The sequence below is a fragment of the Colobus angolensis genome, unplaced genomic scaffold (assembly GCF_000951035.1).
Source record: "Colobus angolensis palliatus isolate OR3802 unplaced genomic scaffold, Cang.pa_1.0 Scaffold158, whole genome shotgun sequence".
Taxonomy (NCBI): Eukaryota; Metazoa; Chordata; class Mammalia; order Primates; family Cercopithecidae; genus Colobus; species Colobus angolensis.
Window position 1 is genome coordinate 9503910 of NW_012114688.1, and position 18117 is coordinate 9522026.

Consider the following 18117-nt stretch of genomic DNA (forward strand, 5'->3'; position numbering starts at 1 on the left):
AGAGTCCATCAGGGTAGATTTTAATGCTGTGAATATTTTGCTGATATTTTTCCATGGAGCACTACCTGATGCTGACATTTTAGGTTTCAAAGTAGCAACTAATACTTTGCTTCTTGACTGGCACTAACTTTCAAAACAGTAACTAGAAAGCCCTGAAACTTTTAGAAATCTCCATTTGTTCAATCTATAAAATGGGGCTAACACCACAACTGAATCCCCTAGAAAAACTGCAATGCCTCCCTCACGTGGATGAAGAGCTTTGAGATCCTCACAGGAAAATTCTAAAGAAGGAATTGGAGAGTATAGTGATGTTTTTCTAAATTAAAAGTGACAACCAGCATTTAGTGGGGGGAATCAGAACACAGAATTGAGAGCAGGAAGCCTTATATTCATTACAACAGATGGTTTAGTTTTCACTGAAGAGGAAGCAGCTGAGTTAATGAACAAGGGTATGTCCTTAAAAGATTCAGCAGCCATCCAAATACACAGGAACAATCTAGTGGAAACTAAAGACTTGGACTAGTCTGTATTATACAAAATAAAGCATCCCTACTGAGTTTGACTTCAGCTGGCTGAAGTCATAAGGCATAGTGTTCTACTATTAAATAACACTAATATAATTACTACCGGCACAACTTTAAAAAAACAGGACTTTGTTCAAATTCTTAACACAAAGATAAGTCACATAGCAAATCTGTAATCAATGCCTGTTGAAAAAAATATTGAATGATTTTCAGTTCAAGGAAAGTGTTTTCACTCCTTGGCTTTTCTCTCATCTCTTGCCCATCTCTGCTTTTCTTTTTTTATTTAAAAAAGAATAAAACATTTCATTTGAAATATAAAACATGCCACAAAGCACAGGATGTAATATAACAGACCTCTGTTTTCCACCACCAAGATTAAACAGACTTTAATGTTTTTTAAATATATGCTTGATATCGCCCTCTTTTATAGACATAAATGTCATATAGCTGTAGCCTCACCCCATCATCCTTTTCCCCTCAGTTCTGCTCAAAGGTGAAAACTTATCTGCAGTTTTTTAAAAATCATTTTTGTACATATGTTTGTATTTTCACTACATTAGTATGTGTTCCATACACTATCATTTCATTTCACACTTTTCATACGTGGTATTATGCTTTATATATCCTCTTGCAACTTTCTAACATATTAAGATTTATTCATATTTATGTATGTGATTTAACAACAGAATAACGTTTCTTTATCCCTTTATGTGAATAACCTATTCCCTTCCTGAGGGAATAGTTCTCAGTAACTGCTAGATTGATCCCAATTAATAGGATGGCGGGAATTTTTGTTTTTTTTTTTACTATTACAAACAAGGCTGAAAATAACTTTTTTGTGTATATATTCTTGAATGCATGTAAGAGAGTTTTTCTAGGAGTCAAATTGCTAGAAACTATGGAATTATCATCTTCATTCTCATGCATTGCCACATTCCTCTCTAAAATGGTAACAATTTACACTACCATCAGCAATAAATAAGAATTGCTGTTTCCTCACATCATCACTAACACTTGATGTAAACCAACGGTTTATTTTTTGTCAGTTTAATGGTTGTGAAGTTATATCTCATTGATGTTTTAATTTTCTCTGACTACTAATACTATTGAGTGTTCTTTTATATTTTATTGACTATTTACAGTCCTGTGAATTGCTTGTTCATATCCTTTGCTAATTTCCCTTCTGACTTTATGTCTTCTTATTCTTGTTGGTTTTTAAGACACAGGTTGCAAAATGTCTTTCTATGTCAGTCTTTTCATCTTACGATGTCTTTTTCATGAAACTGCTTTCATCTTAATAGGCTTGAATTTATTGATATTTTCCTCTGTGATTTTTGCATTTTATATTCTGTTAAAGAAATGCTTCTTCACATAATGCCATAAAAGTTTTCCCTAATATTTTCTTTTAAAAGATTTACAACTTTTATTTTTATATTGTTATTATTATTATTTTTTTGTACAGACAGATTCTCACTCTGTCACCCAGGCTGGAGTGAAGTGGCGTGATCTTGGCTCACTGCAACCTCAGCCTCCCAGGTTCAAGCAATTCTCCTCCCTCAGCCTCCCAAGTACCTGGGACTACAGGCACATGCTGCCACACCCAGCTAATTTCTTTTGTACTTTAGTAGAGATGGGGTTTCACTGTGTTGCCCAGGCTGGTCTCAAACTCCTGAGCTCAGGCAATCTTCCTGCCTCGGCCTCCCAAAGTGCTAGGATTACAAGTGTGAGCCACTGTTTTTAAAATTAACTTTTGCATAATATATAGAGGTCTGTTTTAATCTTATCCCTGTGTTAAGAATTGAATAATTTATCCCTCATCCTATTATTTGCAACTCTCTTTTTTCATAGACTAAACTTCACAATATATATGATTTTCCTAGGTCTCTATTTTTATAGTTTTATACCAATATCACACTTTGGCTCCCCAAAGATGTCCACGTCCTAATCTCTGGACTCTGTGAATATGTAACCATGCATGGCAGAAGGAACTTTGCATATTTGATTAAATTAAGGACCTTGAGATGGGGATATCCCGGATTATTCAGGTGGGCCCAACATCATTCAGCAGTCCATAAAAGGATACACCTTTTCCAAGCTGAGGTTAGAGTTAGAGGGAGATATAATTACAGCAGAATGGTGAAAACCATGCAAGGTGGTTGGCTTTGAAAATGGAGAAAGGAAGCATGAGCCCGGAATGCTGGCTGCTTCTAGAAGCTGGAAAAGGAAAGGAAGTATCTCCCCAGGGGACTCTAGAAATGAATATAGCCCTTCTGACACCTTGATGTTAGCCCAGTAAGAATTGTATTGAAATTATAATCTACAGAATGCTAACATAATATATTTGCATTGTTGTAAGCCATTAAGTTTATAGCAATTTGTTATAGCATCTATAGAAAACCAATACAAATAAATGTAAGAAGAACTCTCTCCCTACTGTTTTTCTTTTCTAACCTTCCGGGTTATTTCTGGACCTTTATTCTTTTATTTGAACTTCAGATGAATGATGAATGAATTTCATGAAATCATATGAAAAATGGAATTTTGATTAGAATTGTATTAAATTGTATTAAATTCCAATCAATTTGGCAGAAGTGGCTGTTTTTACAGTAGTAACTCTTTCCATAAAGGTGGTGTGATGGCGAATTTTTTAATAATTCATTTAAATTTATTTATTTATTTATATTTTAAGTGCTGGGATACATGTGCAGAATGTGCAGGTTTGTTACATAGGTAAACGTGTGCCATGGTGGCTTGCTGAACCTGTCAACCCGTCACCTAGGTTTCAAGCCCTGCATGCATAAGCTATTTGTCCTGATGCGCTCCCTTCCCTTCCCCCCACCCTCCACAGGCCCTTGTGTGTGTTGTTCCCCTTCCTGTGTCCATGAGTTCACATTGTTTAACTCCCACTTATGAGTGAGAACATGCAGTGTTTGTTTTTCTGTTCCTGTATTAGTTTGCTGAGGATGGCGGCTTGCAGCTTGTGATGGCAAATTTTACGTGTCAAGTTGACTTGGCCATAGAGTGCTTAGATATTTAGCTAAATATTATTCTGGATGTTTCTATGAGAGTATTTTTGGATGAGATTAATATTTAAGGTGATAGACTAAGTAAAAGAGATTGTCCTCCCTAAGGTGGGTGGGCCTCAGCCAATCAGCTGAAGGATTGAATGGAACAAAAAGGCTGACCCCTCCCTCCAGTTAGAATTCTTTCCTTACTGACAGCCTTTGAACTGGGACATCGGCTTTTTTCCTGCCTTCAGACACTAACTTAAATACTGGTTCTTCCTGGATCTCAAACCTGCTAGCCTTTAGTCTGGAACTAAACCACTGGCTCTCTTAGGTCAGCTGATTCAGTTAGCTGATTCATCCTGCAGATCTTATGACTTGCTCACCTTAATAATCACATGAACTGATTCCTTATGATAAATGTCTTTATATATACGTTTTCAGGTCATCTTTTCTAATTTTTCTCCATATAAGTTTTTCACATATTTTAATAGATTTATTCCTGAGTACCATAGAGGTTTTATTGGTATTATAAATGGTACCTATTTTGTAATTTTAATTTATAGTTTGATGCTTGAGTATAGATTCTGCATAAATAAATTTTGAATATTTATTTTATTCCCAGAAATGTAACTGAACTCTGCTATTGTTTCTAATGCTTTGTGTTCTCTTGGACAGTCTATTAACCAATATTAACCATTTTGTTTCGAATTTCTAATCTTTATGTACTCCCTTCTCAATCTGCTAAAGTGTTATAACATGTATATTGTGTTATAACATGTGTATTTGTGAAAGTAAGCTAAATGCTACAAAAAATAGATGAAAGCTTTCAGTGGCTTAGTAAAACTGAATTATCAATTATGTAGTTCAACATATATTGGCAGGAGAACTCTGCTGCATACAGTTAGTCCCTGTATTAGGCTGTTCTTACATTGCTATAAAGAAATGCCTGAGGCCGGGCGCGGTGGCTCAAGCCTGTAATCCCAGCACTTTGGGAGGCCGAGATGGGCGGATCACGAGGTCAGGAGTTCGAGACCATCCTGGCTAATACAGTGAAACCCCGTCTCTACTAAAAAATACAAAAAGCTAGCCGGGCGAGATGGCTGGCGCCTGTAGTCCCAGCTACTCGGGAGGCTGAGGCAGGAGAATGGCGTAAACCCGGCAGGCGGAGCTTGCAGTGAGCTGAGATCCGGCCACTGCACTCCAGTCCGGGCAACAGAGCGAGACTCCGTCTCAAAAAAAAAAAAAAAAAAAAAGAAATGCCTGAAAGTGGGTAATTTATAAAGACAAGAGGTTTAATTGGCTCATGGTTCTACAGCTGTACAAGGATGGCACTAGCATCCACTCAAAAGCTCCCTGAAGTCTCTGGGGAGGCCTCAGGGAGTTTTTACTCATGGCAACAGCAAGCTTCATGTCACATGGAGAAAGCTGAAACAAGAGATAGGGGGAGGTGCCACACAGTTTTATAAATAACCAGATCTCATGTGAACTCAAAGAGGGAGTTCACTTATCACCAAGGGGATGGCGTCAAGCGATTCATGAGGGCTCTGCCTCCATGATCTGAGTACCTCCCACCAGGCCCCATCTCTAACACTGAAGACCACACGTCATCCTGAGATGTGGAGGGGACACAAATTCACACCAGATCATTCCACCCTTGGCCCCGAGAATCTCATGTTCTTTACACATTGCAAAATACAATCATCCCCTGCCAATGGCTCCTCGAAAGTCTCAAGTGATTTTAGCATCACTCAAAAGTCAAAAGTCTCATCTGAAACAAAGAAAGTCCGTCCTACCTATAAGCCTGTAAAACCAAAAACAGTTATTCACTTCCAAGATACAATGGGGGTACAGGAATTGGGCAAACTTTTCTGTTACCAAAGGAAGAAGTGAGACAAAAGAAAGAGGCTGCAGGCCCCATGCAAGTTCTAAACATATCACTGCAATCACTAAATCTTAAAGTTCCAAAATAATATCCTTTGACTCCATGTCCCACATCCAGGGGGCATAATGGTGTAAGGGGTGGGCTTCCAAGGCCTTGGGCAGCTCCATCTCCATGGCTTTGCAGTGTTCAGCCCTTGGGGCTGCTCTCACAGGTTGTTGAGTTCCTGTGGCTTTTCCAGGTGCAGGGTGAAAGCTACCAATGGATCTACCATTCTGGGGTCTGGTGGACTGTGGCTCCCTTCTCAGAGCTCTACTAGGCAGTGTACCAGTAGGGACTCTGTATGGGGTCTCCAACCACATATTTCCTCTTGGCACTGCCCTAGTAGAGTTTCTGCGTGAGGGCTCCACACTTGCAGCAGGCTTCTGCCTGGACACTCAAGCTTTTTCATACATCCTCTGAAATCTAGGCAGAGGCTGCCACATCTCTTTCACTCTTGCACTCTGTGCACTTGCAGGCTTAACACCACATGAAAGCCACCAAGGCTTATGGCTTGCACTTTCTGAAGTGGTGGCTTGAGCTGTATCTGGGCCTCTTTGAGCTGAGGCTGGAGCCAGAGTGGGCCTGGGTGTGCGGAGGGCTGTTCTGAAGCTGTGCAGGGCAGCAGGGCCCTAGGCCAGGCCCAGGAAACCATTATTTCCTCCTAGGCCTCAGGTCCTGTGATGGGAGGGGCTGCCTTACAGATCTCTGAAATGCTTTGTAGGCCTTTTTCCTATTGTCCTGACTATCTGCACCTGGCTCTTTTTAGTTAAGCAAATCTCTAAGGCAAGTTGTTGTTTCACAGATTGCTTAAATTTCTCTCATTGAAAAGCTTTTCCTTTCTCTGCCACATGGCCAGGCTGCAAATTTTTCCAACTTTCACTCTCAGCTTCTTTTTTAAATATAAGTTCCAACTTTAAGTCATTTCTTTGCTCCTGCATCTGAATATAGGCTGTTAGATGCAGCCAGGCAATTTCTTGAATACTCTGCTGCTTAGAAATTTCTTCTGCTAGATGCCCTAAATCATCACTCTGAAGTTAAAACTTCCACAGATCCCTAGGGCATGAACACAACACAGGCAAACTCCTTGCAAAGGCATAACATGGATGACCATTGCTCTCATTCTCAATAAGTTCCTCATTTCCATCTGAGACCTTGGCAGCCTGGACTTTACTGACAATATCACTATCAGTATTTTGGTCACAAGTATTTACAAGTATCTAAGATATTCCAAACTTTCCCTCATTGTCCTGTCTTCTTCTGAGCCCACCAAACTCTTCCAGCCTCTGCCTGTTACCTGGTTCCAAAGTTACTTCCACATTTTCAGGTATCTTTATAGCAGTACCCCACTCCTCAGTACCAATTTTCTGTATTAGGCAATTCTTAAATTACTATAAAGAAATTCCTGAGACTGGGTAATTTGTAAAGAAAAGAGGTTTAATTGACTCATGGTTCTTCAGGTTGTACAAACATGGTGTCATCATCTGCTTGGCTTCTAGGGAAGCCTCTGTGAGCTTTTACCCTTTGCAGAAGGTGAAGCAGGAGCTTTCATGTCACATAGCAAAAGCAAGAACAAGAGAAGGGGAGAAGTGTCATACACTTTTTGACAACTAGATCTTATGTGAACTCAAAGCAAGAGCTCATTTATCACCAAGAGGATGGTGTTAAGCTATTTATGAGGGATCTGACCCCATGATTTAAGCACCTCCCACCAGGTCCCACCTCCAACACTGGAGACAACATTTCAGCATGAGATGTGGACAGGACACATTCAAACCATATCAATCCCAGACTTAAGCACCTTCCTTTATGTGACTCAGCCATCTTCAAGGACTTTCTCCTCCTCGGCATAAAGTCACATGGATAGAGAAAGAGAGAGCCTGGAGAGTTGTATGGAAGGTTTCTTTATGGCCCAGTTGTTGAAGTGATGTAAATCACTTTTCCCTCATTGTATTAACTAGATCTCAGAGTCACCTGATTCTACCAAACTGCAAAGGAGACAGAGATATAGGCAAGGCACCCAGGAAGAAAGAGAAGTAGGGTTGGTAAACACATAGCAGTCATTGGTGGTATCTTAGTTTCCTTAGATAGCTATTTGAAATCAGAATTTCTGGTCCAAAGCATATGCACTTTTAAAGATTTCATGTTATTTTTATACTTTATTTTTGCATACAATGTGATATGGGAATATTGGTACAATTTCAAATTGTCCTCAGCAATAGTAACGGTATGCAATTAAGACTTATTTAAAAAATTGATCAAGCTCTGTCTAAGGCTGCTATCCTCTATGAAGTTATAGTAACAGTCTAGAATTTCTTCTATCTAAAAACTGACTCCCAACAGACTACATTGTTCAGGGACTGTTACGTATGTCATCTCTGGGAAAAATAAACAAACAAACAAACTACAGAGGCGCCACGTTCCACAGGAAATATCTTTATCTTCATTAAACCTGGTTAACAATAAGAATGACATGAAGAAAATTCATAAAAGAACACCCAAAGCCATGAGGGAGGGAAGAGAGGAAGTGGGGGTGACTTGCTGATCATGAAGATGGTAAGAGTGAGAGCGTGGTGAGGCTATGAAGTATGTAAAGGCCACAGCTCTGCTCTACCTCTTGCTAAGAGAGATTTATCTTTCTCCTTCAACCAATGGCTCTTTGAATCTTTCTCAACTCTCAACTTCATCAAAGGCCATTTTGTAAATACACAGTTTAATTTACACAAATTTTGCTACCTGGAAGAACAATTTCCCCAAATTGCCTTCACTTCTGCACTTCAAACCCTTGCTTAAGAATTTCCAGGAAAGTCTCCATACCATCGGTCAACTAGGCACTAACTTCTCTGTGATGGGCATCAACCACTGTTATGTTACATTTCTAACACAGGAGTGCTGGACTTGTAATAAGGAAGAGTTAGCTCCACTTATTCTATAAAGGAATATAAATAACACGTGATGATGTATTTAGGGATCTAGCATCCAGATTAGAGAGAGTTAGTTGATTGGTTACTTATGTAACAAGTGATTTCCAAAAGGAAAAGTACTGACATGATGGTGTGTGTATGTGAATAAAGGTCAGGTTACCAACCATAACTGTCTGCAGCCTACATCTCAGATTTTCCAGTTTTCCCTCATCTTTGAGCCCTAGGGGTTAGTCATAATAGGAAGTCTCCAGAAGAATGAGCTCTGGGTGTAATTTTGCTATCCTGTGGCAAAAAGCGCTGTAGAAGAACAAGTACATCTTCCTTCCCAGGATGGCTGTGGTTAGCCAACACATTGCTGGCTGAAATTCCTCTGTGAAAGAGAGTAGCAAATTAGCTAATCAAAATTGCAAATAAGGTGAAAACAATGTGATAATTTATTCTGAAGGCTAAATTAAAAAGCAGGCTATGCTAATACTAACCCCAAAATCTACTTAGCCCCTTTTCACATTTTATTAAATCCCTTAATTTATCTCCCTGTGTAACTGTGTCTCTTTTCCCCTTTCTGCTTCTAATATTTTCTTTCATGTGCCTTCCTCATTCTTTCTCCAAAGTTTCCATTTTGTCCACTTTTTTTCTCTTCCCACTCCATCTTTAATTTCTTTATCTTCTTATCCCCCCACGATTTTGTCCCCTTCCCAGAAGTCATTAACTGGTCTTTATCACGATACCAAATATATTTTTAGTACTGATCATTAGTGTTAAAGACAGTCTTTAAAAGTTCCTCGGTCTTAATATAAATGTCAAATTAATTGAATGTTTCATATACAAATTTAAGTAACCTAACCTCATCTGAACACTTGGTGTGCTTCAGAATTCCTTTGATTCTTTTTTTTTTCTTTAAAGTGAGCATAAAAATCTCCTAAAGAGGACACTAAAATGCACTTGTCTGCCCTCTCCTTTCTGATTATGTAGGTTTAAAGTGGAACTGGGGACTTCTCATTTTTACCAAATATCCATAGGTGATTCAGATATGGGTGCTCTGTAAGATCACACTTAGTGAAACTTTGCTTTTTCTTATCTGTAATTGTTCTCTACACTGTCTCCCATGTTACCAATTTTAAAATCTCTTCTTCTTCTTCTTTTCTTTTCTTTCTTTCTTTTTTTTATGAGATGAAGTCTTGCTCTGTGGCCAGGCTGCAGTGCAGTGCTGTGATCTCGGCTCACTGCAGCCTGCACTTCCTGGATCTAAGCAATTCTCCTGTCTCAGTCTCTCAAGTAGCTGGGATTACAGGAATGCTCCCCACGTGTTTCACTATGTTGACCAGGCTGGTCTTGAACTCCTGCCTGCCTCAGCCTCCCAAAGTGCTAGGATTACAGATGTGAGCCACCGTGCCAGATGGTTCTTTTCCTTAACTAGTGTTCCATTATTGGAATGCTAAGCATGTGGGAGTGATTTATATACTATTGCTCAAGGTCATCACCAACGTCTGATTGCAAAAATTCAAAAATTTGCAACCTCAGGTATAAATGGGTTAAACCCCAGTATTCACTATCTACAGATGACCTTGCCTGTTACTTAACAGAAACAAGGTAACTAAGGTGCATTTCTTCAGTTTCCATTCTTTGAGCGTCTCTCTCTCTTTTTCTGAATCCATCCTTGCAACTCTTCTCTTTATGACAGAGGCAAGATAACTTCCTATCCAAGGCTGACATTGTGCCCTGTATCTTGAGGCTATCTGCAATCCCATTATTCAGAAGACAACTCTCCCTCCTCTAACTGCCATCATTCTTCCTCCCTCCTTCTCTCTTTCCCTCTCCCGCCTTCCCCACTTCAATAATCCTTTGCTTTTCTTGTTGTTGTCATTCTTATTATTAATGAAATACAGATTTATTTCTCCTATGAACTGGTAACCATCTCGAGGACAGGGTCTGCATATTCCTTTTTGTATACCTACCTACAAAGAATCTGGTTCAAACCTGTATTCACAATGAGCTTTCAATAAATATATGTTGAATAAATGATTAATATTCTTCTCCCTAAAACAAAACAAAACTGAATTGGTTGCTTTGTCCTTAGATGTGTTTCTCAAAGGAATATTATTTTTGAATCATGGAGATGATGATTCCTCTGTTGGATTAAGGAATTATACTAGTAGCTGGAGAGCTGGTCAGAGGCAGGAACAATCACAAAATGTAGTGAACTTTCCTATCCAGAATGGCCATTAAAACTAAAATATTTAGGAATAACTTTCTTGAGAAACATGCAATATTTATACATAGGAAACCACACTGAGTGGGATATGCAAGGAACTTTGAATAAATGGAAAGTCACATTTATTCTCCTGGGAGCCGAAGGCTAAATACTATAAAAATGTCAATACTTTATAAAGAATTCTTCCAACATTACTTTATATTCTTTCAAGCCACTAAGAAACTCAAGGTGTTTATATTCAGGGCAACCTAAATCTATGCTCCAGAGAAAAAAAAAAAGAAAAAGAAAAGAAACCCAACCCAGAATATGATAATAGTTTTGATTTTCTATTTTGGCCAATGGAGGGGGCAGTTTCAGAGACTTCTGTGTGGTGTTTGCCTCTGTGCTAGTCCTTATCCCACAGATCAAGGAACCCATGGGAGGGCTCTGCCAATTACTAAGCATGGACGTTTCAATTATACACTTGAGGCCTGGGAAAGTGGCCACTGAGTTTGTGAACACAACTGACCCACTGAGGGAGATCAAGGTTGGGACTCCATTTACTACCTGGATCCCACCAGCCGCTGCTCTAATAGAAGAATCCATTGTGATATTTCCTTCAGTGTCAACTTGTACAGTGTTTCCAGTAGTCCTTGAAATGTCTGGGTATTCTTACTCCAATGTATGGTCACCTAAGTGAAAGGCCATATGTTCCTTTCAAGAAAGATATGGAGAATCATTATGATAAAACTTGCCATGCTATTCTAAGATTCTTCCTCATGGAGACATAGCCTCTCTTTTTAGGCGCTGGGTTTAGGTCTGAAAATTGCCTGGTTCAGATCGGAATCAAGACTTTTTAACTAGGGCAGGAGCCCTCCGCTTTCTGATCATCCATGCTCACTTTCTTTTTGTTAAGTAAGTTAAGTATATGCTTGTTGACTGCCCATCCATCTTGCCCATAGGAATGCTGAGTTCCATGGACAAACTCTATAGTTCTATGTAGGTCAGACCTTTTGGATGCCACTCTGAACTTGGTACTCATTAAAATAATTCTGCCTGTTTTGTTTCTGGTGGTTACATGTTGTCACTTTGTCTCTATTATTTCAGAATCTTTTTATCCCTTTGCTACCAGAAAGCCTAGTTCTGCAACAGTCCTGGATTACAGAGAACAGCCACCATTGATCTTGATGATGCTAATGCTGCCTTCTCCAGCACATTCTTTATTATTTTGACAGCGTTCTCCAGATGAACATAGCTGATTGGCAGTCTAGTGTGCTCACCTCTTGAGTCTTTTAATCCCTTCTACTACCATCTCCCATACCAAATCTGCATTTCTATTTCATTTAGGGTGGGCGATCAGTTTTTCCAAGTTTTCAACAGCTATTCTAGAACATACTAGTGTTGTCTCCTGGGGTCCTTGCCAGGGCATTAAATCCCATGTCCTGGGAAAACACTCTCATATTGATAAACTCTCTTTTCTCCAATTTTATATTCTATCCCTTTGATTCGGCACCATCAGAATCCAGTCCCATATAAACTGTCCTGGCTTGTGAATGGGTACTATCACCTAGCAGAGGATAGCCTTGGGCAAGGCAGCTCCCTTCATGGAAGGACAATTTTCACATCCACATGATTCTTATCTCAAATAATTATTATTATTGTGGCTGCTCAATAGTAATTCTCTGATTCCTTTATTTCTTTAGTTTATGTATCTCTAAGACCCCAAAATAACAAAACAGAGAAAATATAGTGACAGGTAATATTTGAAAAAAAATATATAAATTCTCCTCAAATGAAAAACATTATTACCTCTCCAGGAATCAAAGTGATACAAATTAAGACAATACATATTTCACTGGAAAAAAATTCCTATTTTTGAAAATAACATACTCAGTTTTGGCAAGGATGTAGTAAAAATGTGAATTTTTATTTCCTTGTGAAGGGAACGTAAGTTGGCATAAAAAATTTAACTCTTTGTTTTCCAAGAAACAAACAATTCCTCCTCCGGGAACCTTCAGTAATTCCTTTTCATCTCATTTTACTTTCTCTTTTTCCTCTTAAAGATAGAATTAAATTTATACTTTGAATTAAAAGTTTTCTTAGTATCATCTCATCTGCCTTAGCTTGTACTGCCACACCAAATACCATAGGCTAGGTATTTAAACAACACAAATTTATTTTCTGACAGTTCTGGAGTCTGGAAAGTTCAATATTAAGGAGTCAGTGTGGATGACTCTTTAGTTCTATGTAGGTCAGGACTCTTTCTTTCTGGCTTCCAGATGGCCACCATCTCTTTGTGTCCTCACGTAACACACACACACACACACACACACACACACACACACACAGAGGAAGAGAGTGAGATCTTTCTCTTTTTATAAAGCCACAATCCTGTCTGATTAAGGCACCAGCATTATTACCTGCTGAAGACCCTATGTCCAGATACATTGGGGATTGAACTTCAACATATGAATTTTGGGGATACAATTCAGTCCATAGCATCATCTTAAAATAATTGGTTTTAAATATGTATCCTACCATTTGTATACTTACAAAGGGAATTGTGAGAAATGATATTTGTATAATGTTAACTTTGGTGATTTCTGAGTAGTAAGAAGTTTTGCTTTTCTCTTCACACTTTTCTACCTTGAATGTTTTTATAAAGTTACTTTTAAAAATTATAAATGAGAAAGTAGTGTCTTTTAAAAAGCACCTTGTTTGCTACCATGTTGAGTTGAAAGTGAGGAAAGAGTTTTTCATCACCTTAAAAACTCTGATCAGTGCATCTCAAACGTCCCCACTAAACATTCCTGTGAAGACAACAAGAGATAAGGGAAAAAGTATGCTGTGGGAAGAATTTCTGAGGGTATAATCAGATGATTTCCTTGAAGTCTTACATAATAGCCTTTAAGTTGACTTGATTTTTCCATTTATCCATAATATATCTGTTTGTTTCCATATAAAAACAATATTTAAAATTACTTACTCTTGAGTAAAATTCATGTTCAAAGAAAATGTATCATTATTCATCTTGGGGCTTTAAGTGCCCCTTGATTCAATCAGCTTACATCTGCGGGCACTCAAATCTCTATTTGAGAAGCATGGGCTTAATTTAATTATCAAAATTATCATTTGCCTGAACTTCTACAAATTGTAAAATACCTCCCACATAAATTGTCTTACTGGGACTCTCAGCATCCTCTTCTACAAGCTCAACATGCTTCACCCAGTTCTTCAGCACTGGAATCCCTCCAGAGTCAGTCTTATGCTTCTTCGTCATATAACTCTATACTCAACGCCTAGATGATTACTTTTCTTGACCATGGTCCAATTACCTGATACATTCCAGTGATACCCAAATCTATATCTCCAGAGACACCTATACAACTGTCAGCTTGGCAGCACATTATGGCTGTCTAACAATCATTTTAAACTTTAAATATCCAGTATGAAATTCATGATCTTCCTCCAAATCTTGTCCATTTCCATTCAAAAGCGCCACCACCCATCTAGACCTGCAAGCCAGAAGAAACTGGTGTAACCTCTGACACCTGAATATTTCTTACACTCCCAACTAATATATCACAAGGCTTGAGAACATCTAAAAACGCCTTGTTTATGTCTCACAAGTTCACTACTGCCATCACTACCTCATCCCAGCCCAAGCAGAAGAAACTGGTGTAATCTCTGATACCTGAGTATTTCTTACACTCCTGTCTAATATATCACAAGGTTTGAGAACATCTAAAAACACCTCCAGTTAGTTTATGTCTCACAAGTTCACTTCTGCCATCAGTACATCATCATCCCAGTCCAAGCTACCATAATCTTCCTGACTACTGAAACATAAATATTTAAATTTCTACTTGGAAGTCTAGCAAGCATATTAAAAAGATTCCCCATCTTCTTCATGGGAAAAAGTACCACCAAAAACCTAGTTCGTTAGATGAAAAATGAAGAAATAATTCTGGATTCACCACTTTATCTCATACACTATAGGTCAACACACAGTAATAGAACATGTTTATTATCACATAAAATTATCTTTAACAATGCTGTAGCAAGTCTTGAGATTAGATAGAAATTTGTTCTTATTTTTAAGAATTGTTTTGGTTATCCTAGGTTCTTTGTAGTTTTGTATGAATTTTGGAATAAGATAGACAATGTTTTAATCCATCTGTTTGCTATAAAGGATTATCTGAGACTGGATAAGTTATACAAAAAAGAGGTTTATTTGGCTCATGATTCTTCAGGCTGTACAAAAAGCATGGCACCAGCATCAGCATCTAGTGATGGCTTCAGGCTGCTTCCACTCATGACAGAAGGGGAAGAGGAGCTAGTGATACGTAGATAGAGATCACATGATGAGACAGGAGGCAAGAGAGAAAGGAGAGAGGTGCCAGGCTCTTTTTTTTTTTTTTTTTTTATACTTTAAGTTTTTGGGTACATGTGCATAACATGCAGGTTTGTTACATGTGTATACTTGTGCCATGTTGGTGTGCTGCACCCATCAACTCGTCCTTTACATCAGGTATAACTCCCAATGCAATCCCTCCCCCCTCCCCGTGATAGGCCCCAGTGTGTGACGTTCCCCTTCTCGAGTCCAAGTGATCTCATTGTTCAGTTCCCACCTATGAGTGAGAACATGCGGTGTTTGGTTTTTTGTTCTTGCGATAGTTTGCTGAGAATGATGGTTTCCAGCTGCATCCATGTCCCTACAAAGGACATGAACTCATCCTTTTTTATGGCTGCATAGTATTCCATGGTGTATATGTGCCACATTTTCTTAATCCAGTCTATAATTGAGGACGTTTGGGTTGGTTCCAAGTCTTTGCTATTGTGAATAGTGCCACAATAAACATACGTGTGCATGTGTCTTTATAGCAGCATGATTTATAATTCTTTGGGTATATACCCAGTAATGGGATGGCTGGGTCATATGGTACTTCTAGTTCTAGATCCTTGAGGAATCGCCATACTGTTTTCCATAATGGTTGAACTAGTTTACAATCCCACCAACAGTGTAAAAGTGTTCCTATTTCTCCACATCCTTTCCTGCACCTGTTGTTTCCTGACTTTTTAATGATTGCCATTCTAACTGGTGTGAGATGGTATCTCATTATGGTTTTAATTTTCATTTCTCTGATGGCCAGTGATGATGAGCATTTTTTCATGTGTCTGTTGGCTGTATGAATGTCTTCTTTTGAGAAATGTCTATTCATATCCTTTGCCCACTTTTTGATGGGGTTGTTTGTTTTTTTCTTGTAAATTTGTTTGAGTTCTTTGTGAACAGGCAACCTACAGAATGGGAGAAAATTTTTGCAATCTACTCATCTGACAAAGGGCTAATATCCAGAACCTACAGGCTCTTTTTTTTAACAATCAGCTTGTGTAGAAACTAATACAGTGAGAACTCACTACCCCTCTCCACCACCAGGGAGGGCATTATTCTGTTCATAAAGGATCCATCTCCATGACACAAACACCTCCCATTAAGCCCTATCTCCAACACTGAAGATAAAATTTCAACATGAGATTTGGAGAGGTCAAATATCCAAACTCTAGCAGCCAATTTTTACAACAAAGCTACTAGAATTTTGACTGGGATTGCACTGACCTATAGATCAATGTAGGGAGAAGTGACAATAATATAGAATTTATATTCATAAAAGACATGGCATATTTTAAAAATTCATAAAAGATACAGCATATTTTTTCGTTACTTAAGGTTTTCATGAATTGCATCGGTATTTTAATTTCTGATTGTTTTCTGCTATATTAACATATGGGAATACAACTGATTTCTGACTTGGAATCCTGTGACCTTGTAAATCTCACACCTTCTAGTAGCTTTCCTTTAGGTTTCTTGGAATTTTCAATGTATTCAATTACAGTGTCCACTAATAAAGACAGTTTTATTTCCTTCTTTCAAATCTGCAAGCCTTTCTTTTCTTTTACTTGCCTATTGTACTGACTAAGAACTCTAGTACTATGTTAAATAGAATCTTGAAGAAAGCATTCAGTCTTTCACCCTTCAGTATAATATTTCCTGTAAGTACTTCATCAAGTTGTGGAAGTTCCTTTCTGTTCCTAGTTTGATGAGAGCAATTTTTAAATCAGTCACAGTAATTAGATTTTTTCAAACGCTTTTTTATATCTACTAGAATAATAATATGTCTTTACTTTTTAAATTCAGTTACTATGGCGAATTACATGGATATATTTTCAAACATTAAATTTTGCTAATTGAGGTATACCCCACTTGATCATGATATAGTATATTTTTATGTATTGCTATATTTAATTTGCTAATTTTCTTACAGATTTTTGAGTCTCTATTGATAAGGGATATTGTTTTATACAGTAGTGCCCTCTTATCCACAAGGAATATATTCCAATACATCCAGTGTATGCATGAAACTGCAGATGGTACTGAATCCTATATATGCTATGTTCCTTTTTTCTACACATACATACCTATTACAAAGTTTGTTATAAATTAGGCACAGAGGAAGATTATCAACAACAATAATAAGAGAGCACAATTATAACAATATATTAAAATAAAAGTTATGTGTATGTGTGCACTCTCCCTCTGTCTCAAAATATGAAATATTTTATTGTACTATACCCACCTATTTTCAGACCACAGTTGACTATGTTTGTGAGTGACTGAAACTATGAAAGTAAAACTGTGGATAAGGAGGGGGGGAACTACTGTACTTTTATTTTTATTCCTGCATTTGGAATAAAGGGAGTGAGGACCTCATATCAGTTCCCTACTTTTTATTTTCTGAAAGCATTTGTGTGGGACTGGTATTATTTACTCCTAAAGTATTTGATAGTGTGGTTTTTTTAAATAAACACTAGTATAATAAAATATATTCTATATAAACATATGAATGAAAAATACTGTTCCAATCATAAAACACTGCATTTTTATATCTCCCAATATAGTAAAATAATTTATATTTTCATCAATCATGTTCTTAGACCAGCACACAACTTAATTGTTTCTTTAGATTTGAGGGGAGGCCAGTCTGCTAATAGACACCCTCAGAGAATTACTGAGAAAGGAAGACAAGTAACAGATTTTACATTTAGTATTTTGTGACCCTATATATATAAATGATCATTTTTATGTGACATTTACACCACATTCAGATCTAAGGGGAAAGATACTTCAGTAAAATTGTCCTTAATCTACCTCCTCATCATGCCTCCCATTTTAAATGCATCAAAACTACATAAACTGAAAAATAATTTACCCTTAACAACAATGGAGTTGGAATCACAGATGCAAAAAATAATGAACATATGATCAGTATTTCTTATATGTGATTCCTTAATATTATATGCAGAAAATAAAAGAATAAAAAGAATTTAAGAAGGTTATATATTTTGGGTCATTATTGAAAGACAGAAATATTTATAATCACACTATAATACTTTCTATGCTATGAAATTATTTAATAATTATATACATATTTAATAATTTTATATTTAAGATAATATAATCAGTATTTCTTATATGTGATTCCTTAATATTATA